This window comes from Anabrus simplex, chromosome 1, assembly GCF_040414725.1.
Source record: "Anabrus simplex isolate iqAnaSimp1 chromosome 1, ASM4041472v1, whole genome shotgun sequence".
NCBI lineage: Eukaryota > Metazoa > Arthropoda > Insecta > Orthoptera > Tettigoniidae > Anabrus > Anabrus simplex.
The window spans coordinates 1,050,474,941-1,050,500,571 of NC_090265.1; the positions used below are offsets into that span (position 1 = coordinate 1,050,474,941).

Sequence of the window (25,631 nt, forward strand, 5' to 3'; positions counted from 1 at the left end):
GGTGGCAGACCTCAATCCAATGTGCTCAACGTAAAAAAATGCTGACAGAGAATGAACCCTGATCGATGCATGTGTATATAAACGAACAATCAATTCTTCCCCCTCTCTTACTTTCAACGAAGCTGCTTTCGCAACAAGATTAACTAAGGTAAGCACGCATGTGTACTGTTTGTAAAAATGTATATATATTTATGATTTTTTCCTTTTAGAAAATCATCATTATCATTATTGCTATCATTATCGGTGATTGATATCTGCTGTCTACACCATCATCATCGGTGATTGTTATCTGCTAAAAATCTTTCGGCTTGATTTTCTAAATGAATCTGAAAAAGTAAGTTTGATTATTATTATTATTATTATTATTATTATTATTATTATTATTATTATTATTATTATTATTATTATTACTGTATTTGATTTTATCCTTCTTTTTATATATTATTTTCATTTGTACAGAGCGACCAACGTTTACTGACTGATATACATTTTGCCGTATCCACATCGCAGAAAGGACTAGAGAGTTGTTATCTGCTGACTACTCCATCATTATTAGTGATTATTATCCGCTGTGTGCAAAAATCTTGCGGCTTGATTTTCTACATTAATCTGAAAAATGTTTGATTTTTTACATTAAAAATATTATTATTTTCATTTTTTATCTTTCTCATTAGATATTATCTTCATTTTTAAAAGAAGACGCATAATATCAGAGCGACCAAAATTTACTGATTGGTGTATTTTTTCCGTATCCACATCGCAGAAAGGAGTAGGGAGGTGCTTTCAACGATCGCAGAAAGGACTAGGGAGTGCTTTGCCGTATCTTCTTTCAAAGCGTACATCATTTAAAGGTATGTTTTTATCTTTTTATTTTTCTAAAAATAGTATTTTAGATTTTTAGAAACGCGGAAATGATTAACAATCTAGGGCGGTTTACAGGGACCACAACAAAACGACTAAGTGCTATTCCTGTTAATGATCAATTTAAAGTTATTCCACTTCGGAGAATATCTACAAGATTTCGTGTTAGAATATTGTGTATCTGCGAAGAATGTCAATTATTTTACCTAATAGATTTAATGCGTTATCAGATTCAGAATCAATTAATATAAATCAACTAAAAATTGCCTTGATATACAATGGAATAGGAGACAATACATGTATTCTTAGTTTTGTGGATATTTTAATATTTTTAATGTCATGGCATCTAATTGGGAGACTATTCGTCACGTATACTAAGTGGTATTATAAAAAAATTCTTTGAATATTTTAGATCCAAATTCGTTTTTAATATATTCCTATAATGTATTTGAAGAAAAAGTATCTTTTTTGCTAACTACGCATAAGCTAAATGCCTCAGTCGCATTTCATTTATTCTTTTTTAAAGATAATATTGAAATTCATGAAACTTTTTATATATTGTCGAAAATGACAAAAATATTATGTTCGGATAATATTTCAGAATGGTTTCGTGAACACGTTGTAGACGAATTGCTTGCCAAATTTCAAACGTTTGAAGAGGGTGCAGCATTAAAGCTCTACAAAGTATTTCTCATCTTCAGATTAATGTCTGTAAATTTGATCCATTAAATTCAGGTAGACAATATATCGAACTTCCGCAAGCAATTGTAGATAAAAAAACCTGTTATAAATATTCAGAAATAATGATGACTATTGCTTTCTATGGTATATCGCAATGGCATTAAAACCAGCAACAAATAACCCTTCAAGAAACCACGGTATAAAGATATGTTTATTGAGTTGCAACAGACGTTAAATGTTGACGGAGTTACCCTTCCAATGAACTTAACAAACATTTCCAAATTTGAGAAAAATAATCCTATTTTTCATTTTCTGTGTACGGTGTAAACGGAGAGTGTATTGTAGGACCATTTTAAACAGATTCTCCTCCAAAACAACGCCATATTCATCTTACGTATGTTTGCGATGAAAACACAGGCCACTACTGTCTTATAACAAACCTTTCACGGTTGTTAAGCTCTCAACTTTCATCGCACAGAGAAAATAAATTTATATGTGACAAATGCTTGCAATACATTTTATCAGAAAGCATGTTAGCTTCATACTTAGTTGATTGTACAACACACCCAGCCGTAAAACTTGTTCTTCCAAATAGAGAAAATGCCGAAATGAAATTTGAGAATCATTATCGTCAGGAACCTTTTCCGTTCCCTGTTTATGCTGATTTTGAATGTCTTACAGCACCTTTTCTTCGTTGCCTACCAGACTTGATGAACCATATACTTATTATATACAGAAGCATGCACCGTTTTCTGTAGCATGTTTGTTCGTATGATTCATCATTATCATTTTTTAAGATGTATCAGGGAAAAAACTGTGCTGAATGGCTGTTAAATGAATTACGAGAGTTATTACATCGTATTCATTTTCTTTTAACACATCCAGTTCCAATTCAAATGTCATTGGATGATGTGATTATGCATGATGAATGTCACATCTGTAAACAGCCAATTACATTTCCAGAGATTACGGTTAGATATCACTGCCACTTTACTGGTAAATATCGTGACCCTGCACAGCATTTATTCCTTGCTTTTTCCATAACTTGTCAGGCTACGACAGCCGCTTCATTGTTCGTGAGTTTGCAATATGAAATGGCACAAAGTTCACTATAATTGCACAAAATCATGAGCGTTTTGTTTCATTCAGTTAACGTGTAGGTGATATTAGCATTCGCTTTCTAGATTCCTATAAATTTATAAGCTTTCCTCTTAATACACTTGTAAATGGACTTTCAAGCGAGGACTTAAAATACATTCATGACTATTTTCCAGATCCTAAGAAATTTAAACTTTGTATAAGGAAAGATATTCTGCCATATGACTATGTCCAAAGCTTCAAACGTTAGAAGAAACAAAATTACATCCTCAGCCAAATTTTTGAAGAGTAATATTGAAGGGAAGTTTTGTGCAAGCCAGACCGTGCGATTTACAGCAGGCCGGGTGGTGAAATAGGGCGCAGTGTTCGGTGAGCTCACGGCACACGATTCAACTGTCTCGCAGCGACAGTGCGCACTCACGGATCAGTGAGACACAATACACACACGGCTCACTAGCGGGACACTGGACATTGGTAGGCTATTAGGTTATTCTATTTAACAATCAGTACGTTTATAACTAGCTGACATTCGACAATTAATTAAACTCATCTCTCTAGCCTACTCGCCTGGCTGAGTGCCTCAGACGGTTGAGGCCTGGCCTTCTGACTCCAACTTCGCAGGTTCGATCCTGGCCAGTCCTGTGGTTTTTGAAGATGCTCAAATACGTCAGCCATGTGTCGGTTACTGGCACGTAAGAGAACTCCTGGGGGACTAAATTCCAGGTACCTCGGCGTCTCCGAAAACCGTAAAAGTAATTAGTGGTTATTATCTAGCCTACCCTATGACTACGAGTCATGGTCATGACCACTCGAAATAGACTGTTTAATATTCGGAAGAACCGCTCGGTATTCTCTCAGTTCGTATGTCGCATCATTGCAACATACTTCAATAATCAAATCACGAGATCACCGGTGTACGTGGACAGTGAGTAAGTGAGCCGACTGATTTAATAGCTTAAATAAAAATATGTTTAATCAGAAAATCAGTGGGCTACTGTACATCTCGGGTAGCCTATACAAAACATGACGATTTAAAAAATGCCCTGCTTATAGAAAAATATGTTTTCAAAGACGACCGAGCTAGTTGACCGTGCGTTTAGGGTCGTGTAACGATAAGCTTGCATTCGGAGTATGGTGGGTTCGAATCGTACCGTTGTCAGCCGTTAAGATGGTTTTCCATGGATTCCCATTGTTACACCAGGAAAATGCTGGTGCTTTATTTGATTTGATTTCTTTATTTATCATCAACAGAGTTATTATTTCTCCAATTACAGATGATATAATACATTCAAATGATAACAATATTAACAGCACTTACTACTACTACTACTAATTATAAGCAATATATAATACGAATATATATATATATAATCGGCACATTTTATCTTGGTGCATTTGCGTACGGGGGTGAGGAGTAAGGAGGGAGCTGTCCCGGTTCCAGCAGTGCTGCCAAGTGAACGAAAATCTGAATTGAATCGAGAATATGATCGATCGATATGAAGTTTCTAAACCGTTATTATCTTAAGCCAACAACTGTGTCACATACACATTATATAACATTGTATAACATTTCTCGATGCGAATCTTGTTCCTAGCATGAATTCTATAGTTTGGCTTTGCTGTGTAAACAACAACAGTACTAGTACGTAAAGTGTACGCCAGATGCCGCACAACGATGCTTAAGTGATTTATAGTTTGTGTTTCAAAGGTTGCCAGTACGTATCTCGAAGATTGCCGAGGTCAACCGATTCAGTACTAGGGTGTAAATGCACCAAGATAAAGTATGCCGATAATATATATATTTACAAAACACATAAGGAAGAAATGAAAACAGAAAAGTGTTTATACATTTGAAATGACCGAAGGAAGGAAGGAAGGAAGGAAGGAAGGAAGGAAGGAAGGAAGGAAGGAAGGAAGGAAGGAAGTATAATTTTCAGTTTCCAAATGCACGGAACAAGGTACAAGGAACACACTGCCTATGAAGCGTCCATAAGATGTCTGCGAATTTCACTAGATCCCGCTCACTAGATCCCGCTAATTTCGTTCAGGGATCTTAGGGCCTGCATAAACCAAGAGTTCCTGTATGATTCCGTTCTGCACCTGGCTAATTGAAAGGTGACAGCCTGTCGGGTGTTGCGGGAAGGAACATGAATTGGTAGCAACTGGAGTAAACTGGGACACTCAAGGAAATTACCGATACATTTGTGTATGAAACGTACGTTGGCATACCTGCTCCTAGTTCTAAGAGACTCAATACGCATGTTTGTACAAAACAAATCATAATCTATCGATCACAGTTTGATACCAAACACTTTTTACTGGTCCATTTTGAGAATCTGATCTGTACTCGCTTTAAGGCGTTAACTAAGTATTGCTGTGAGGGGTTCCACACTTCAGAGCAGTACTCTAGACTATTAATAGATCGTACAAGCGAGAAATACAGAGTTTTTCGATGCGACAACAGATTTAAAACTCTTGCAATTTCTTTTGAGGAAGCCTAACGTTTTAAATGCCTTGTTAACGATATTTAACACATGCTCATTGAAAGACAGACCATTCTGATTGCTAAAAATAATACCAAGATCGTTAATTTTATTAACACAGTTCACTTCTTGATCATTTATATGATAATTGAATACACTGATTCGTGATTTTCTCGTGAAGGATATTGCACTGCACTTTGAAATATTTAGGGTTAAATGCCACTTTTTGCACCAATCACTAATATTATTTATATCGGAGTGTAACAATTCACAGTCACTCATCTTTTCAGTTACCTGTATAGTAAGGTCATCAGCATAGAGCAGGTAGTTGCTCGAATGGATTTGTGATAGCAGATCATTAACAAATAGAAGGAAACACAAAGGTTCCAGTAGTGGACATTGTGGAACGCCAGACGTAGGCTGATAAGGGCGAGAAATGATACCCTCGTATTTTACTGAATACCTCCTGTCGTAAAGATAGCATTTAAACCATTCAAGCAAGCTTCCTAGAATGCCATATGCTGACAACATAGTTAGAGGAGCATTACGGTATGCTGCACAGAGTCGAAAGCCTTGGAAAAATCCGTGTACACGGCATCAACCTGCTTGCAATAAATTGTCCAGAGCGCTAGATATGAAGTGGGAGTACATAGCAAGATTGGTGGTAGTTGAGCGTTTCTACACAAAACTATGCTGGTTAATGTTATTTATACCGCAGACTGCACTGTATAAGGCTTTGTACACGACTCTTTCCGCTACTTTGGAAATGAGTGAAAGAAGAATTACTGGTCTGTAATTGACAAATAAAGATTTGTCACCTTTCTTAAGGACTGGAATAACATAACCTCTCTTCCATTCGGACTCGAAATTGGCTGTACGAAGAGACCAGTTGATTATTGTGGCTAGTGGGCTTGCCAGCTCCTCAGCACAGTCACGCAACAAAATTCCTGGAATGCGATCTGGACCACATGACTTCTTCATATCCATCGCCTTCAAGAAGTTGCAGACTTCCGATGCCGAAGTTACCACTAATGATAAGTTAATTTCCCCGAATTGTTCGGTGTAAGAAGTACAGAGAACACTAGATGAATGGAATTTTTCGAAAGTGTCAGCAAAATTATCCGGAATTTCTTTCAGTAAGCTAATTTCCTTGTCTTCATTAATCATCAAATAATGTAGCCGCCTAGATTCTGATTAGCAATTAATAAATTTCCAAAATCTTTGTGGATGTCTCATAATATCCTCCTCAACAGACCCGACATAATCTTTATACTTTCTCCGCTGCATTTGTTTGTAATTTTTCTTAGCGTCGCGAATTCGATGTAATCTGAGGGAAGTGAAGACCTTGCAGGTCGTATCCATCGTCTTCCATGCCTTTTCTTTGCCCGTATTTTGTCTGTACCTTAATTAAGGCCAAGGCCACTTCCTTTCCACTTCTAGCCCTTTCCTATCTCATCGTCGCCATAAGAACTATCTGTGTTGGTGCGACGTAAAGCAACTTACTTGATTTATGTTTCATATGTAGGCTACTTATTGTGGACACAGGTATTTTTATATCTAATTCTGTATATATAATAGAGTTGTGACTTTCAGAGAACTGTGGGAAACCGTAAGGTAGTGTATACAATTTGAGTTATATAAATGACTAGCAAGATACCCGTGCTTCGTTACGGTATTATACTGAAATTTATAATTGGATGCTTTACGTTTTGTATGTAATCCGCCGAAATTCGTGATCTGACTCGTTTTTTGAGAAAATCCGCCAAATTTTGCTATCTGACTCATTTTCTGAGAGATTACGGCAAAGTTCCTCCCATTTTCAATCTTTCTTTCCAGCAATCGATTTTGTACTTCTCGGGCTACGTCCAGGTATTTCACCCGGTCAGTTGGACCCCTACTGTAAATCTTTGCCATCTTTTCCTATAAGCATTTTTAATATGGATCAAATCCTTGAGGAGTTCCAGCGTGGTGTCGTCTTGGGTGCCTTGGCGGTACTGAACCCGCGGTCGGACTGCATTCGTAGTCATTACCCGTCCAGGACACATTTCCAGCGCGGTCCGCACATTTTGACGACGGGCCAAAACATTATTATTATTATTATTATTATTATTATTATTATTATTATTATTATTATTATTATTATTATTATTATTATTATTATTATGGACCCCACAGCAAGATGCAGGACGGCTACTTGGCGGTAAATTACATCTGCTGCCATTGTCATTGCTGAAAATGTGATCAGCACCATTGTCGCGGTTAGGCAAGTGCGCAGGATTTCTGGCGATACAAATGATATACTTTCGTGCATTACTGACCTTACTATAGAGGCGAACAATTGCACGGTCCATCTCATTCCTATCGTTTATTTCAAATGTGTTTAAATTTTTATTTATATGCCAGGAGAATCTACTGTAATCTAACTTTAAGTTCTCCAAATGAAAAGATGGCTCTTGAAAACGAACCCAGGAAAGATTAAAAATGATCGGTTTATGATCAGAATAAGTACATTGAAAATCCACATCCTGTTTACAGTCATTCGACAGGGTCAGGAATGGAATGAATAAAGCCCCCCATCTAGCGGCGAGGATAGGAATTGTGCCGGCTGCCGAGGCCTGTCACACTCCCCTGGGGTAATGGTTAATGAATGAGAAATGAAATGAAATGATATTGGAGAGTGCTGCCGGAATGAATGATGACAGGGAAAACCGGAGTACCCACAGAAAAACCTGTCCCGCCTCCGCTTTGTCCAGCACAAATCTCACATGGAGTGACCGAGATTTGAACCACGGAACCCAGCGGTGAGAGCCGACGCGCTGCCGCGTGAGCCACGGAGGCTCCTTATAAGTACGTTATGATCGATAACATCAATTATAGGTCTCACCTCTTTTTTAATCCCACCGCCTTGAAGTTGATTTACCCCCACCCTCCCCCCCAAAAGGAGGCGCGTTTCTTTTTGTTTAAAGGAGATTCCAAATACCAATATTCACGTCTGTTACTTTCAGTTTTGAGATATAAGTATCCCCATAAACATAATTACATATTTTCACTTCCTTTTACACTACCACCCTTAAGTGAATTTTCCGGCAAAAATACTTGTTTCTTTAATAGTAAAGGATATTCTAAATACCAAGTATCACGACTCTAACATCTTCAGTTTTTGAGATATTTGTCCTTGTGAAAGGAGTTTAACTCCTTTTCAAACCCGCCCCCCAAGATGATTCTTCCCCCTCCCCAAAAACCGCGTTTTTCTTTATTTTTAAAGGAGATCCAAATACCAATTTTCACGTCTGTAGCAACTTTAGTTTTTATTAGATGTAAGTATCCTCATACAATTAATTCAATTAATTTTTCAATTCTTTCACCTCCCCCCACCCTTCATTGGATTTTCCCAGAATACTTGTTTCTTTACTTTTAAAGCAAATTCCAAATAGCAAATTTCACGTCTGTAACATATGCAGTTTTGAGATATCAGTATCCTAATTAAAAGAATTCAACACCATTTTCAGTCACTTTTACCCCCACCCAAGTGGTTTTTTCGAAAACTAAAAAATACGTTTCATTGTTTTAATGGAGATAAAAATACCATTGTTCAATTCTGTAACATGTTAAGTTTGTAAGATAAACTGTAGAAATTCTCATTTTAAAATTTCACCCCGTTTTTAGTTCCCCTTAAGTGGAGTTTCCAAAAACAAACGACCTATGTTTCTTTGCTTTTAGAGGAGAATCCAAATATCAGTTTTTACGTCTCTAACATTTTACGTTTCTGAGATGTACTGCAGAAATTATTTCTTTAAAAATTGACCCCAATTTGTCACTCCTGTTTAACTCCCATTAATTGGATTTTCCTAAAACCAAAAATAGGTGCTTCTTTATTTTTAAAGGAGATCCCATATACCAATTTTCAGGTCTGTAATATCTTCAGTTTCTGAGATATAAGTATCCACATTAAAAGCAATCAGCCCTTTATTCACCCTTTTTCACCCCTCCTATTGGGATTTTCAGAAAAAAAAATTATACATGTTTCTTTATTTTTAAAAGAGATTCTAAATATCAATTTTTATATCTGTAAACTTTTAAAGTATTGAGATACAGATACACTCATTTTAAAAATTCACCCCTTTTCACCCCCCACTATTTGGTTTTTCCAAAAACAAAAAGTACATGTTTCTTTATTTTTAAAGGAGACCCCAAATACCAATTTTCAGGTCTGTAATATCTTCAGTTTCTGAGATATAAGTATCCTCATTAAAGGCATTCAACCATTTTTCACCCCTTTTCACCCCTTTTCAACCCTTCTATTAGGATTTTCCGAAAACAAAAAAATGCTTTTTTCTTTATTTTTAAGGGAGATTCCAAATACCAATTTTATATCTGTAAATTGTTAAATTTATAAGATATAGGTACACTCATTTTCAAAATTCACCCCTTTTCACCTCCATTATTTGGATTTTCCAAAAACAAAAAAATACGTGTTTCTTTATTTTTAAAGGAGATTCCATATACCAATTTTCAGGTCTGTAACACCTTCACTTTCTGAAATATAAGTAGCCTCATTAAAGAAATTCAACCAATTTTTCACCCTTTTCCAGCCCTCCTATTGGGATTTTCCGAAAACAAAAAAATGCGTGTTTCCTTATTTATAAAGGAGATTCTAAATGCCAATTTTTACATCTGTAAACCTTTAAAGTTTTGAGATATAGATACCCTCATTTTAAAAATTAACCCAGCTTTTAACTACCTTAGCGACGGAATATCCAAAAATACTCCCTTAGCCAGCACCTACATGTTAATATGAATGTATCCCAAAATTTCATTTCTTTACGTCCAGTAGTTTTGGCTCGGCTATGATGAATCAGTCAGTCAGTCAGTCAGTCAGTCAGTCAGTCAGTCAGTCAGTCAGGACAAGTTCTTATATATTATTATTATTATTATTATTATTATTATTATTATTATTATTATTATTATTATTATTAACTACGTAAGATTTCTGTTGTAATAAGGGTGTAATGGTATTGCGCAAGTACCTATTTTTTCATGCATTTCAATGTTTAACTTCTTTATTTTGTATTATGTACTTACCGAGAATACAATGGCATTTCCAAGTTCTTTTAAATCATTTAAGAAAAGACTAGGCAAACAATTGATAGAGAATTTCCCACCTGCGCGACAGCTCTAAATGCAGTGTACAAATATTTTTCATATGTCTGTCTGTTAGGTCATCAGCACAGAGGCTGGTTGTATCCTCAAATAGCACCACCACAGGCTGTGCAGTCATAGGGAAACTACAAAAACCAATGGCAGTACCAAAATGAGGCGCACTAGGCAAGATGAGGAGTGAGGTAGTTTGCCATTGCTTTCCTCACTGGGCCAGACAGTGCTATTGTAGCACAACTAACCCTATGAGCAACACTTTACATGGCACTCAGACACACTGGTTGTGCTTTGAATGTCATTACTCAGCACCACGCACACCTCAGCAGCTTCCATACTGTCACAGCCATGTATGAGACTGAGTTTTCAGTGGAAGCTACACTTTGTTCTGGCCTGTGCCAAAAGATGGATGCAAAAGTGCTGTATCCATCAAGAAATGACAGCAGGCATATTTTTCATATAGCTCTATATATTTATTTAATGGCGTTGTCACTGTCGGGGGAAGGCTTTGTACCATCAAAACTTGATGCGAAGAAGTGGCTGCAGGAAGATCGAGAATCTAAAAGCTAGATGACGCATAGGAAAGCAGTTCATAGAATGAAGAGCAGATGGCAGCAGCAAGCACTGAATACTGTTGCTGGTGTCTTATCAATACACACTACACAGATGCAATAGGATCGATGACTCTAATGCGCCGTGAATCGGCTCACTGTATCTCTTCAGTAACGTGAACGCAATCAAATGAATCGATTCAGTAAAATGAATCGAATATCCCATCACTAATTCACAGGACATGTTCATTAGTACGTTCTGCACACACGATTAGCATTTTAGTCACCTAGGTTCAGCATGTGCCCTGTTGCCTAGTAGGCACTGGGTCCTCCATGGACACAGATAACTTGTTCCATGAGTGATGGTATCGACGCTTATAAGGCGCGAATGGCGTCCTGGAGTATAGCCATCTATGCTGCATTCACCTGGTTCCACAGGTCATCTTTGGTGGTTAGCACTGGGTCACAGCGCCGCACCCGTCGTTTCACCATATCTCACAAATTTTTGATTGGCGACAATTCCGGTGATCGGGCGGGCCATTGCAACAGTTTGACATTCTGTAACAACAAGAAGGCGCGTGTTCGTGCAGCAACATGTAATCGCGCATTGTCCTGCTGAAATATGGCGTTTGGGGTGTCGTGCAGAAAGGGTATCGCTACGGATCACAGGGTGTCATTCACGTAGTTCAAAATGGTCTCTCTGCCCTGAATGCGCACCAACTATGATTTTTCGTTGTACCCAATAGCATCCCACACCATCAGGCCTTGAGTTAATGCTGTATGTCTTGTGCGAATGCAGTCAATGTGATGCCTCTCCTCCTGTCTGCGGTGAACCAAAATGCGGCCATCATTTTCAAACAAACCGAACCTGGATTCGTCCGAAAACACTATCTGCTGCCATTCCTGTCCCCAGTGACGTCGTTCCATACACCATTGCAGTCTAGCATGTTTGTCAAAGGTAGGCGGAGGAGTGGACGACGCCCTGATAGCCCAGACCGTAATAAACGGTGACGTACTGTCACTCCTGTTAGTGTACTATATGCTACACTGTTCCACTGTTACGCGAGGGCCGAGGAAGACGCAGATCTGTCCTGGAATGCCATTCGGATGAGATGTCGATCTTCTCGGGGGGTGTTCTGGGTGGTGCTACCAGACCTATCTTGTCGTGTTTTATGGCCTTCACTGAACCATTCTGTACACACCCGTTGCACTGCCGACACACTTCGTCCCACACTAGCAGAAATGTTACCGTTTTGGATGCATCACGTTCTCTCATGCCAATAATGCGCCCTCTTTCAAACTCATTTAACCGTACGGTTCTCGCATACATCTGCGAGGCATCCTGCATGTCTGCTCAAGTCACATTGATACATTACCTTCGGTTTATAGCGACAACGAGAGCCGCAGGCACATTTTACCAGTCGGTGGTTGTGCGCCGAAATATCGATGTGGACCTTGAACTTGAGGGCTGACATGTTTCGAATGCTGATCACTTCTTCAAAACATACTAATGCACATACCCTGTGAATGTAAATTTCCTGTCTCTAGTCTCCCAAGGTGTTCTGCTTTTTTGAACATGAGTGTATGAATACCTCCGATTATGAGTTAAGTTATGATATTATTAAAAGGAGTGAATAGCGCCGGTCTTGGAGTCACTGAGCTCTGTGTATCACGTGGTGAAGCAGAGAATTTGAAAAGCAAGTGTAGTTTAGACGTTCGTTAGTCTGGTAGTATAGTGCAGTTCAATTACGGGAGTGGGGGGACGCCTTAGAAACTAGTAAATAGGAAATTAAAGCTTCGTTTGGACTTTTATATCATGCTGGTATGCTGCTGTCAGCTCAAATATTACATTACAGAGCGTCATGACGTAATAAGTAGATCAGAAGTTCTATGCCTGTTACTGATGAAAAATTAAATTAGGTTAAACCTGTTGTAAGAAGGAACTCCTGATGAATTTCAAATATTATGATTTTGGACAAATTTGACTTTGTATCTATTGAATCTTATGTATTCCATTGCATTTCAATAGTTGCCTGAGACTGAAGGGTCTACTTTATTTCAAAGGCAGTGGGGGCCCCTCTTTTGCCGTAACGCTTCCCCTCACCAGAGACCTTCGTACGTTGAGATCTCTATAATGACTGGACGTAACGCTTTGTGGAGTCCAAAAACGTAGAAATAACAAGTGAATGGGCAGGCTACCACATTCATATCCAGGTCAACCTCAGTCTAGGGTAGGCTGCGGACAATTTTGTTTGCTTGTTTTTTTTTTCTTCTTACCGTGCTACAAACCGTACGTTCCTCTACACTTTTAAGGTCAATAAATTGCGGCTTCCATAAATATCTTAAGAAACTTTATAAGCTGGCCAATAATGTCCGAATCATAACCTAGAAAATTATCAGAGGGCCCCACATTCTCTAAAACAGCTTCATAACATCCATCTGGGAGCGAACTGATTGTAGCGGATGCATCTTGTGTATGCGTGTGTAGTTTTACGATGCAGAGTAATAGTATTACGATCTCCGTATATACTCTACGTTTCCCTACCTTGCCTGGCGCTGCTTGCTTCTACTCCACGCTCGCCGCATGATGTACATTGCTCATCTACTGTCAACTCGACTGATTACGTCAGCTGTGCTACACTTTGCCGTGCTTGTGTACTGTGCACCACGTGACTTTGTTCTTTCTAGAACTCGCTAGTGTGTATAGCCTTTGCTTCGTTTCTGGAAAGTTCCTTTCCTCTTTAAATTGCCCTCTCCGCCCATCCATCCTTGAGTCGGGCTTACGTGGCGGAGTGGTGGATTACACACGCTAACAACTGTACTGTGTTATTATGTCAACTTCAGCTGGACATTATCTGCTGCAACTCGGTGAGCAAGGCTTATAACGCATTTGTTTACATTTGGACTTTACCTTCATTCTGGCATTTGCCTGTTATAAATACTTTACTCAGTCGAGTGGCAATGCTTCGCTTTAAAAACTTTCACATAGACTTTTTCTACTTATGAACTGCGCTACGGACTATTTGCAAAAAGAAAGCTTCTTCAGTTCTCATTTATGATCTATTGCTACTGCTAAACTATTCAATTACCCGGTGAAGAAGATCCCTTCTCATCCTAGTCCCCTTTCCCTTCCCATGCGTCCCTTTTCTTTTCAGGGTTCTGGTTTCGATGCATATTGTATACTTTTGTAAATGTGGCACATCGTTTTTTAGATTTTTCTTCCATTTCCAAATTTTTATCTGGTTGTTAACTTATGGTTGTTAAAATATATTTATATATTATTTTGCACTGTTATTCTGGTCATCTTCTTTTGGGCCTAGTTCCTTCCTTACTGCGCGATTTTCCTCATCATAGCCTACTTCTTATTATATATTATTAACCACGTTTGAGTGCCTAACGTTATCTTATCAATATTGGTACATTTTATTTCATTGTGGCATATCAAACTAATATATTATCCATGTTGTCGCCCCGACAGTATTGGTAGCGTTATTACAGTATTGGTAGCAGATCAACTCGGGTTCGATTCCTGTCTTTTCATTTCTTTGCCTTTTGCGTCTTTTTATGATGGCTTGTTTTTCCAATAACTTTTCTCCTTATCAATCTGACACTTCTTCTACTTCTTCTTCTGCTCCTCTTAATTTGTCTGCTCCAAACCCTTTTCTTACTTATGATTTACTTTCTACAAGTTCTTCTTCTTCTTCTTCTTCTTCTACAGATTCTGTTTCGTCTTCTGAGTTATCCTTTGCAACTTCTTCACCAACGAAAGCACCCTTTTGCGATTATACAGCTTTTCTTCCGCCTGACAAAACTTCGCTCTGTCAATCGCCCCCTCCCCCACCTTTCTCTCCCACCGCCCCCCCTCAGCCTACACCACCCCCTACTCCGTCTCCGCAATTTCTGTATGAATCTTCTAATCCTTTTTCTACTTCTTCTCATTCCGATGCTATAAATTTTCATCTTATTAAGACTTCTGTCGACTTAGTCCCCCAGCTTACTTCTACGCATCCGCGTGTACTCACCCTTTGGTTGTTTTCTGCTCGGAAATTTTTAAAATTGAATCTGGCTCCATTTTCTCAACTGCTTTCCCTTTTGTATCCTAAAACTACTGGCCACTTCAGCGATTTCTTGTTACACCATATGTCTGCTTGTTCTGATTGGTTTCAATTCCGCTCTCTTGTGCATAATTATTTTCTTCCCTATGAAGTTCGCCAACAATTAAGCTCGGTATTCTTACGTCGTCATCAACGCCCTGACGAACCCACTTATGACTTTTTAGATTCTCTTATCACCTTTGTTGACGTTCTTGCTCTCTCCGAACAACCTCAAGAAATCATTTCGCTTGTTCGTTTTTGTGCTGCCCCTCCGTTTCGACTCTTAATTAACCCCTTTTCTCCTCCTAATTCTCTTTCTCATCTTTATCATCTAGCCCAAATGGATACCTTTAATTCCTACAGTAATGCTCCGTATTATGCTTCTGTTCCCCCTCCTCTTCCTGCTTTTTCTTCTCCCCTTCCCTCTTCTTCTCCTTCCTCTTCTCTTACTCCTCCGCCCGTCTCTTCGCTTTCTTGTTTCCGCTGTCAAGGCCGAGGTCATCTTGGCCGTAATTGTCCCACTCCACGTTCGGGAAACGCTCCCTCCCGCCGTGTGTAGGCAGCATTCGGTCCATGGGGGAAAATCTGCCATCTGCTATTTCGTGCTCGACTCCATCTTCTTACATTCTGGCTCTACTTCAGAATATTCCTTCTATTGTTTTGTTAGATTCTGGGGCCTCTCTTTCACTTATCAGTTCCTCGTTTTTCCAACAGCTACTGCAATTACACCCTCATCTGCAATTACATTCTTCGGATTTATTCTGCACTTCTATCTCACGTCACCCCTTAAATATTTTGGGTCAACTTATTCTTACAGTTAAGATTTCTAAATTTTCTTGGTCTTTTCCTTTTTATGTTGCTCAGGATCTTCCTATTCCCCTTATACTAGGTTATAATTTTTTTTCTCATACTGGTCTCATTCTCCACTCTCACACTTCTTCCATCTCTTTTCACTTTGATTCTGTAACTAGTATTCCGTTGATTAATCCTTCTGATTACCCTACGTCGTTCCGTTTTTCTCACCCGCATATTTATGTTACTCAGTCTCAACAGGAAGTCTTAACTTCACTTCTTGATTAATTTCCTGACGTCGTTACGGAACAACTTGGTACTGTTCGCAATTATGCGGCCCACATTGATCTTTTAGACCACTCTCCCGTCAGATCCCCCCTTACCATCTTAGTCCTCCTCGTATGCAACTTTTGGAACGGCACATATCCCAAATGCTAACTGATGGCACTATTATCCCTTCTACCTCCAATTATGCTTCTCCTGCCTTTCTGGTTAATAAGCCTGACAATTCTACGCGTTTCGTAGTTGATTACCGTCATCTCAATTATAATATTCAATATGATGCCTATCCTCTACCTAAGTTACAAAACGCCCTTCAGTTTTTTACTAATGCCAAATATTTTTCTATTTTTGATTGCAACTCTGCCTTTCACCAAATTCCTCTTGATGCGGCTAGTTCTAAACTTACTGCCTTTATTACCCCTAATGGCCTCTATCAATTTACTAAGTTGCCTTTCGGTCTTAACGTCGGTTCTCAAGTCATGCAACGCCTTGTTGACTCCCTTTTTTCGGACATTAAATATAAATATCTTTATCCCTATGTCGACGATTTATTGATATTTTCTCCTGATTTTGATTCTCATGTCTCTCATCTTACTGAAGTACTCTCTCGTCTTCGTACTGCTGGTCTCACTATTAACCCTTCCAAGCTCTCTCTTGCCCAAACCTCCGTAAAATTTTTAGGTCATATCATTTCTTCTCAAGGCGTTTCTGTTGATCCTGATCGTACTGCTGCTATTACTCAACTTTCTCCTCCTGAAAACATCAAAAAACTACGTACTTTTCTTGGTATGGTTTCTTTTTATAACCGTTTTATTCCCAATTTTTCTCACATTGCTGAACCATTGCACTATCTTAAACGTAAGGGTGTTAAATTTCTTTGGACTTCTACTCAAGAACAGGCCTTTTCTACCCTTAAATCTCTTCTTGTTAAAGCTCCCATTTTACAGTTTCCCGATTTTTCTTTACCCTTCGAGGTCCACACTGATGCTTCTGATCATGCTATTTCTGGAGTTCTTCATCAAATTGTTCAGGATACCCCTCTACCTATTGCTTATTTTAGTAAATTACTTTCACCTGCCGAACGCACTTACTCTGTCTATGAGCGCGAGGCTTTAGCTTTAGTCACTAATCTAGAACATTTCTCTGACTACCTTGATCACAAGGAATTTCTCGTCAAAACTGATAACCAAGCCCTTTCATGGCTCCTTTCTAATGCCCCTAAAATCGGTAAAACTGGCCGCTGGTTGCTCCGTCTTTCCCGTTTTAAATTTTCTATTAAATTTATCTCTAGTACTCAGAATTGTGTTGCTGATGCTCTATCTCGTCTTTTTGATCCTTCCCCCTCTGATGTTTCTTCTTTTCTTCCTACTTCTCAGTCTCTTCCTTCCTCTGATTCACCGCCTTTGGATACTTTAATTTGTTCTTTGATTGATTTTCCGTTATCTTTTCAATCCTGTCAATCTCATCAACTTCAGGGTGATTTTTGTGTTAAAACGAAGGCTTTGCTTCTGACCCTTCTTATCGTGGTCCTTTTGTTTTCTCTAAAGGTCTACTTCTCTTCAAACCCACACCTAAGTCTTCTCCCAGAGTTGTCGTCCCTTCTATTTTACAGCCCATGATACTTTCCTATTATCATTCTTCTCCTGTAGGCGGGCATTTTGGATTTGCTAAAACTTACGCCCGCATTGCCTCTCTTTATTTTTGGCCTAATTTGCGTAGTTCTGTCCGTCGCTATGTTTCCACCTGCCAACCCTGTCAGTTAGCTAAACCTCTTAATTCTATATCTGCTGGCCTTCATTCTGCTCTTCCCACCACCTACCCAGCTCACACCTTTTTTATTGACCTGGTTGGACCTCTTGTTCGTTCATCACGTGGTAACACCTATATATTTTCTTTATTGGACGGTTTTTCCAAATATTTGGTACTCCACCCTTTACGTAAAATCTCTTCTTCTATTGTTATCAATCTTCTTTCCAACGTTATATTTCCTCTTATCGGTCTGCCTTCAAATTTAGTTTCTGACAATGCATCTATCTTTACTTCGAAAGCTTTCTTTCATATGTGCTTTCAACTTGGAATTAAGAAGATCAATATTTCTCCTTATTATCCTCAGGCTAACAATGTCGAACGCTATCACAGAAATCTTAAAATTGCTCTTTCCATTTTTCATTCCTCCTATCATAAGGACTGGGATCGTAATCTTTCTGATTTAGTTCTTGCCTTTAATTCCAGTGTAAATTCTTCCACCCGATTCACTCCTGCTAAATTGTTTCTGTGTCGTGATCTTCACACCCCTTTGTCACTCTCTTGGGATCTTCATCCCCTTTTAGAATCAGATGATTCTCAATCTCTTTCATCTCTTTGGTCAGAAGCTCTTTCCAATCTTCAAGCTGCTCAACTTCTCTCCAAGAAAACTCATGATTTCCGTCATCGTCCCTCCACCTTTAAACTAGGTGATTTGGTTCTTTTACGTAACCATCCCCAAAGTTCTGCTAGTGACCAGATTTCTGCGAAATTAGCTTCCCGCTGGTTAGGCCCATTTCGCATTATTTCTTTGCTTACCCCTGCTAATGCTCTTTTACAGTCTACTTCTGATCCTGTTGATGTCAAACGTGTGCATATCTCTCAGTTAAAGAAATTCAATACTTCTATTTCTGATAATTAATATATTTTTCTCCTTTTTCTTTCTTTCCCCACCCTTTTCCCTTTTCCTTTTTCTTGGGAATTGATTTTCTTCCCGGATTGATACTTCTTGTTTTATACCCATCTTTGTTCGGGTCTCTCTTTCCTAGCGCTGTTCAGTTATTATACATATACTTTTTTGGGTCCTTTGAATTTTGACCTTTTTTCTTTTTGTTATATTCTTGCTCCTCGATGATGTGGTCCGTCACTCCGTCACGACCCGCACTCCCCATGAGAGGTTTGATAAACCTTTTCTTTATTTGCTCTCATGGAATTCCTCTCATGTATCTGCCACTAAATTGTTATATATCTTTGTGCCACATATATACATATTTATATATATATTTGCTGTATTTTTTATATTGTACCTTTTTGTAATATGTGTATCTATATCTAAAAACTGTTAACTTATTAACCCTTTATTTTTGGACAGGTCCAGTTTCTTGCCATCCTCGTATTCATTTTTCTCATCTTCGTCTCCTCCTCCATCCTCCTCGCCATCCTCTTTTGTTCTAGTCCTTCCCATCTCTTCCATTTTCTTTCTTCATTGTCTCTTTTCTTCATTGGGTACTCTGTCTTTCGCCGTCTGCTTTCTGCTTCTAGCGTACGAACTTCGCTCTTTCGAGTTGGCGCCACTCGTGAAGACCGCTGCGCTTTCGTCGCTCCGTCACCTACACGCTGCTACTTCGTCTGCATGCTCCGTTTGCTTCCTGGATGCTCTGCTACTCTCCCTACTTCATCTGCACGCTTCTTCATCTTTGGACGCTTCGCTTTCGCCGGCATGTGGGGAATATTATTACGATCTCCGTATATACTCTACGTTTCCCTACCTTGCCTGGCGCTGCTTGCTTCTACTCCACGCTCGCCGCATGATGTACATTGCTCATCTACTGTCAACTCGACTGATTACGTCAGCTGTGCTACACTTTGCCGTGCTTGTGTACTGTGCACCACGTGACTTTGTTCTTTCTAGAACTCGCTAGTGTGTATAGCCTTTGCTTCGTTTCTGGAAAGTTCCTTTCCTCTTTAAATTGCCCTCTCCGCCCATCCATCCTTGAGTCGGGCTTACGTGGCGGAGTGGTGGATTACACACGCTAACAACTGTACTGTGTTATTATGTCAACTTCAGCTGGACATTATCTGCTGCAACTCGGTGAGCAAGGCTTATAACGCATTTGTTTACATTTGGACTTTACCTTCATTCTGGCATTTGCCTGTTATAAATACTTTACTCAGTCGAGTGGCAATGCTTCGCTTTAAAAACTTTCACATAGACTTTTTCTACTTATGAACTGCGCTACGGACTATTTGCAAAAAGAAAGCTTCTTCAGTTCTCATTTATGATCTATTGCTACTGCTAAACTATTCAATTACCCGGTGAAGAAGATCCCTTCTCATCCTAGTCCCCTTTCCCTTCCCATGCGTCCCTTTTCTTTTCAGGGTTCTGGTTTCGATGCATATTGTATACTTTTGTAAATGTGGCACATCTTTTTTTAGATTTTTCTTCCATTTCCAAATTTTTATCTGGTTGTTAACTTATGGTCGTTAAAATATATTTATATATTATTTTGCACTGTTATTCTGGTCATCTTCTTTTGGGCCTAGTTTCTTCCTTACTGCGCGATTTTCCTCATCATAGCCTACTTCTTATTATATATTATTAACCACGTTTGATTGCCTAACGTTATCTTATCAATATTGGTACATTTTATTTCATTGTGGCATATCAAACTAATATATTATCCATGTTGTCGCCCCGACAGTATTGGTAGCGTTATTACAATAGTAGGCAGTGATTATTGTTTTACCGTTTATTGATATGCTACTGCATGCAGCTATCAGCTTGGAGCGGGCAGGTTCGAACCGCACTCTGAAGATGTGGTTCCGTAGTTTCTCATTTTCGCACCAGGCAAATAATATAAGTTGTATCTTAGCTGTAATCAACTTTAGTCTTGATTATTGTTTTAAGAGAAATGTAACGTTTAATTCTGTATTTCGTAGATAGATTTTTGTGTGTTCTAAAAATCTGTTGTAAGTGCCGATACCGTCCTACTATGTGGCTGGGGGTTCGATTCCCAGAAGCATATAGCTTGTGCGCGCTAATCACATCAATAGTAGTAGTAGTAATTATTGTTTTATAAGGAAGTACATCTATCCTCTATTTCTATCGTTCCGCTGACTTGGAGTTGCCCTTCTGTCAATGATTACAGCGTTATCGTTTCACAATTAAATAATCACGTGTTCGATTCCCGGGATACAAGAAGATAGTAAGTATAGGCTGTTGTGACGTTTTTAAATATATGAATATCGACAGAATATATAGTTGCAGAATTCCTCTCTTAAGTTATTTTATCTGCATAGTAGTATTGATTATTGATTTAAGAGGAAGTACATCAGTTTCTCTCTCCCTTAGGATCTAAGTTCGAATCCTATAACTTGTGTCTTTCTCTATGGTGTTTGCGATAAGAGAACAGGTTTGAATCCATGCTTTTTCTACTGTAACAATATCACACTTCGAAATCAATACTTTCTTCTGTTGCATGTGTTCGAATCCCGCAAAAAATCCATCTCCTTAGGCCAAAGATTGTTCATTGCTAAGTAGTAAAACCATTTCATCTGCAGTAATTAAGAAGAAGTATGCCGAATGAAGATATACAACATTTGCAATTCTATGTATGCAGGCTGATTGCATAGAAGTGCGTTTGTATCAACAGAGAGATTAATCTTATAATGCAGATATCAAATCTCATAATGTTTTGCGTTATAAGTTTTTTTTTTCTGTTCTAATCACTAATTGTAAACATGTTTCGTCTTATTCTACAATCAGTTCTAGTGTGTGCTAATTGTAACTTACCTTGTCGAATAAAAACATATAGCACAGTAACTACTGTGTCATAAGTTTTTTCTGTTCAATAGTCAACATGTTTTCTGTTGCCCTCTTACGTCCCGTCGGAGGAGGAGGAGGAGGAGGAGGAGGGGCTAAAATAGCCTACGTATAGCCAAGAGGAGGAGCCCTTTTGCCTTTTGCTATACGGATGCGGAGGAAGAGGAGGCTATAAGAGCCTACTTATAACCAAGAGGAGGAGCCCTTTTGCCATTTTTCCTTTTCCTATACGGATGAGGAAGAGGAGGGCGGTTGTGCCCCGTGCCCTTTTAACCTTTTGCTATACGTATAAAGAGGAGGAGGAGGAGGAGGATGAGGAGGAGGGCGGCTGTGGCTTAAATGTAAGCAATGCATTTCTTATAGTGCCATGCGAACTGTTTATTTCACATCCTGCATGACCTACATGCTTATAACCCATGCCAACAAATTCAAATAGTATATTTCCGAACCGAAATTTCAAGTTACATGTTTACTCGATAATTTGTTCGATTGCTAGGGGCTTAAATGTTACCAATGTATTTCTTATAGCACTAGACGTTCTGTTTAATTTCGCTCCTGCATAAGCTACAAGCTTATAACCTATGTCAACAGACTGAAATAATGTTTCCGAATCGATATTTCATGTTACATGTTTACTCGATAATTTGTTTGATTGCTAGGGGTTTAAATGTAAGCAATGTATTTCTTACTAGCAAGATACCCGTGCTTCGCTACGGTATTATACTGAAATTTATAATTGAATGAATTGAAATTCGCGATCTGACTCGTTTTCTATTATTTTACGGCACGTTTCCTCCCATTTTTCAATCTTCCTTTCCAGCAATCGATTTCATACTTCCCGGGCTAGGCTCAGGTATTCCTCCCGGTCAGTTGGGTCCGTAAATCTTTGCCATCTTTTCCTATAATCATTTTTAATATGGATAAAATCCTTCAGGAGATCCGGCGTGGTGTCATATTGGGTGCCATGGCGGCACTGAACCCGCGGCCGGACTGCATTCTTAGTCATTACCCGTCCAGGAGCCGTTTCTAGCGCGGTCCGCACATTTGACGACGGTCTGGAACATAATAATAATAATAATAATAATAATAATAATAATAATAATAATAATAATAATACTTCTAGAGAAAAACAAAATTCAAATTTTGGCAGTTCAAGAAACTAGATTCCTAGATGAAAATGTAATAGACACTTGTAACTACAGGATCTTTAAAGGCAAACCAGCAATCAAAATTATGAAGGGGATGCCACTACTTGGTACAGCTTTCTACATTCATAAAAGTATAATAGGAAATGTAACAGAATTTAAATCCAACTCAGAAAGAATATCTCTCCTATCAATTAAATGCAAAAACAAAACGTACACACTTGTTAATTGCCATGCACCAATAAATGAAGACAATAGGAAAAACCCTCAAAAAACAGAAGAATTCTGGGTTCGTTTGGAAAATGAAATATCCAAAATTCCGAAAATGAACACCATAATACTATTAGGTGACTTCAATGCACAAATAGGTAGAGAAAAGAAATTTAGAAATGTAGTAGGACATTACCCAGCCCACAGAAGAACAAATACAAATGGTATTAGGCTAATCAGTTTGTGTCAAAGCTATCACCTGAAACTAATGTCAACCTTCTTTAGAAAACTCCCCAGAAAAGCTAAAACGTGGATATCTCCAAACCCAATGTTAGGAGAGTTTCAGTTAGATCATGTGGCTGTTTCAAAAAAAAGTACAAAAGAAATTATGAATGTGAAAGTAGTAAGGAATGGTGAATTTGATTCCGACCATTTTCTCTCTAAAATTAAAGCCAAACTCCTACCTAATAAAGAACAAAGAAAGCCACAGAGGTTAATAAAATATAATGTAGACAGACTTACTATAACAAAAGAATCAATTAAAAACTACCAAGATGAAATTAAAGTGGCTAAACAAGGCAACTGGCAAGAAATATCCAAAGCAATTAATTATGCAGCACAGAAAACATTTGGGCCAATAAAAAATAAAAGGAAAATATGGTGGAATGAAATATGTGAAGAAGCTTTAGCAGAGAGGGCTAAAACATGGAAAAAATGGAAATGCTCAAAGAAAATTGAAGATTTTGATCAGTTTAAACAACAAAGGAAGGAAACAGCAAGGATAATCAGAAGTACTAAACGAGCCTTTCAAAAGGAGAAACTTATAGAAATGGACAAAAACTTTATAAAAAATAACACCCGTGACTTTTATCAGACTTTTAAGAATGAATTAAAGGGGTACCAAACTACAAATGTTAGTTTCAAGGATGAAAACGGCAGAATTGGACTAAGCAATACTGAAAATTGTGAGATATTAGCAAGATATTTTGATCAACTTTTGAACTGTCCTGAACCAAGTCATAAATTAGAATTTCAAGATATTGATGAAAATTTGGAAGAAGACATACCACCAACTATAAAAGAAATTGAAGAAGTAATTAAAACCCTCAAAAACAACAAAGCTAGCGGAGAAGATTCTATTACAGCGGAACTTTTGAAGTGGTCCTTGCCAAATATAGCAAATGAGCTACAATTACTCTTTGAAGAAATCTGGAAAACTGAAAAAATTCCTGAGGAATGGAAAGTAGCCTTGATACATCCACTCCATAAAAAAGGTAATAAACAGGACGTTAATAACTACAGAGGAATATCTTTATTAGCAGTGGCATATAAAATATTTTCCAAAATTTTATTAAACAGAGTAGAAACAACACTAGACAATCATTTAGGTGAATATCAAGGTGGTTTCAGGAAAGGAAGATCATGCTCAGAACAAATATTTAATCTTAAGTCAGTAATTCGCCACAGGTTACTTAATTCAAAGGACATTGTAGTCATGTTTGTAGATTTCAAAAAGGCTTTTGATTCTGTTGACAGAGAAACTATATATAAAATAATTCGAGAATTTGGCATAAAGTCTAAACTGGCAAATCTAATCCGTGAAACACTTACAGACACAGTCTCTAAAGTGAAATTTCTGGGAGAGATATCACAGCCTTTCAAAATAAAAACTGGTGTACGACAAGGCGACGGACTATCCCCAATTCTTTTTAATTGTGTCCTAGAGAAAATAGTGAGAATTTGGAACGAAAAACTTATTGAACTCAACATTTCACCGATAAGGTTGGGAAGAGGAAACAAACGGATTGAAATAAATTGTCTTGCATTTGCAGATGACTTTGCAATACTTTCTGAAAATGTGACATCTGCTGTAACCCAAGTAAATGTCTTGGAAAGAATCGCCAGCAGAACTGGCTTAAGAATTTCTGCAGAAAAAACAAAATTTTTAACAAATATTTGGGATGCACCAAAATTTCTGAAAACAGATATTGGCCAAATAGAGAGGGTAAAAAAATTCAAATATCTAGGGGAAATAATCCAAGAAAATGGTTTAGAAAAATCTGCAGTAGAGGAGAGGGTACATAAAATGGAGAGAGCTTATGGTGTCACCAAAGATATCTACAATAAAAGATGCCTATCCAAAAATGCAAAAATAAGGCATTACAACACAGTAGTGAAGCCAGAATGCCTATATGCAAGCGAGTGTCTGGCATTAAACTATAATTTAGATAAGCTAGAAATACTAGAAAGGCGAATCATGAGGAAAATATTAGGCCCACAAAACACAGCAGAAGGTTGGAAATTACGAAGTAATGCTGAAATATATCAAAAAATAGAAAATATATCAGATGTAATGAGGAAAAGGAGACTTATGTTTTTTGGACATTTATATCGAATGCAAGATAGTAGATTAACCAGTAAGATTTTCAGATATTTGTGGAGTAAGAAATCAACGACAAGCTGGGTCAACGAAGTAAGAAAGGATTTAGAAAAAAACAATATAACAACAGAAGAAATAAATAATAGAGAAGGCTTTCGGTTAAAAGTATTGAAAATAGAAGGATTCCAAGGTAGGAAAGTAAAAACGACTGGTTCAAAGTGGTCTGAAGACAGAAAGAAGAAACATAGTGAACAGATGAAAGCGTACTGGAAGAAAAGGAAAGAACAAAGAAGAAGGAATTGAAATTGGCACGTGGTCCTCTGGTGGCCCATTC

The 25,631-nt window shown here is 38.2% G+C and overlaps 1 protein-coding gene across 2 annotated transcripts in view; it reads left to right on the forward strand.

Moving 5' to 3' along the window:
• Positions 1-25,631, forward strand: part of LOC136857947 (uncharacterized) — a 177,972-nt gene continuing 152,341 nt past the window's right edge. For both annotated transcript variants that reach the window (XM_067137071.2, XM_067137072.2), the window contains exon 1: positions 1-148. The gene's annotated coding sequence lies outside the window, so the exon portion shown is untranslated. The remainder of the gene's footprint in view (positions 149-25,631) is intronic.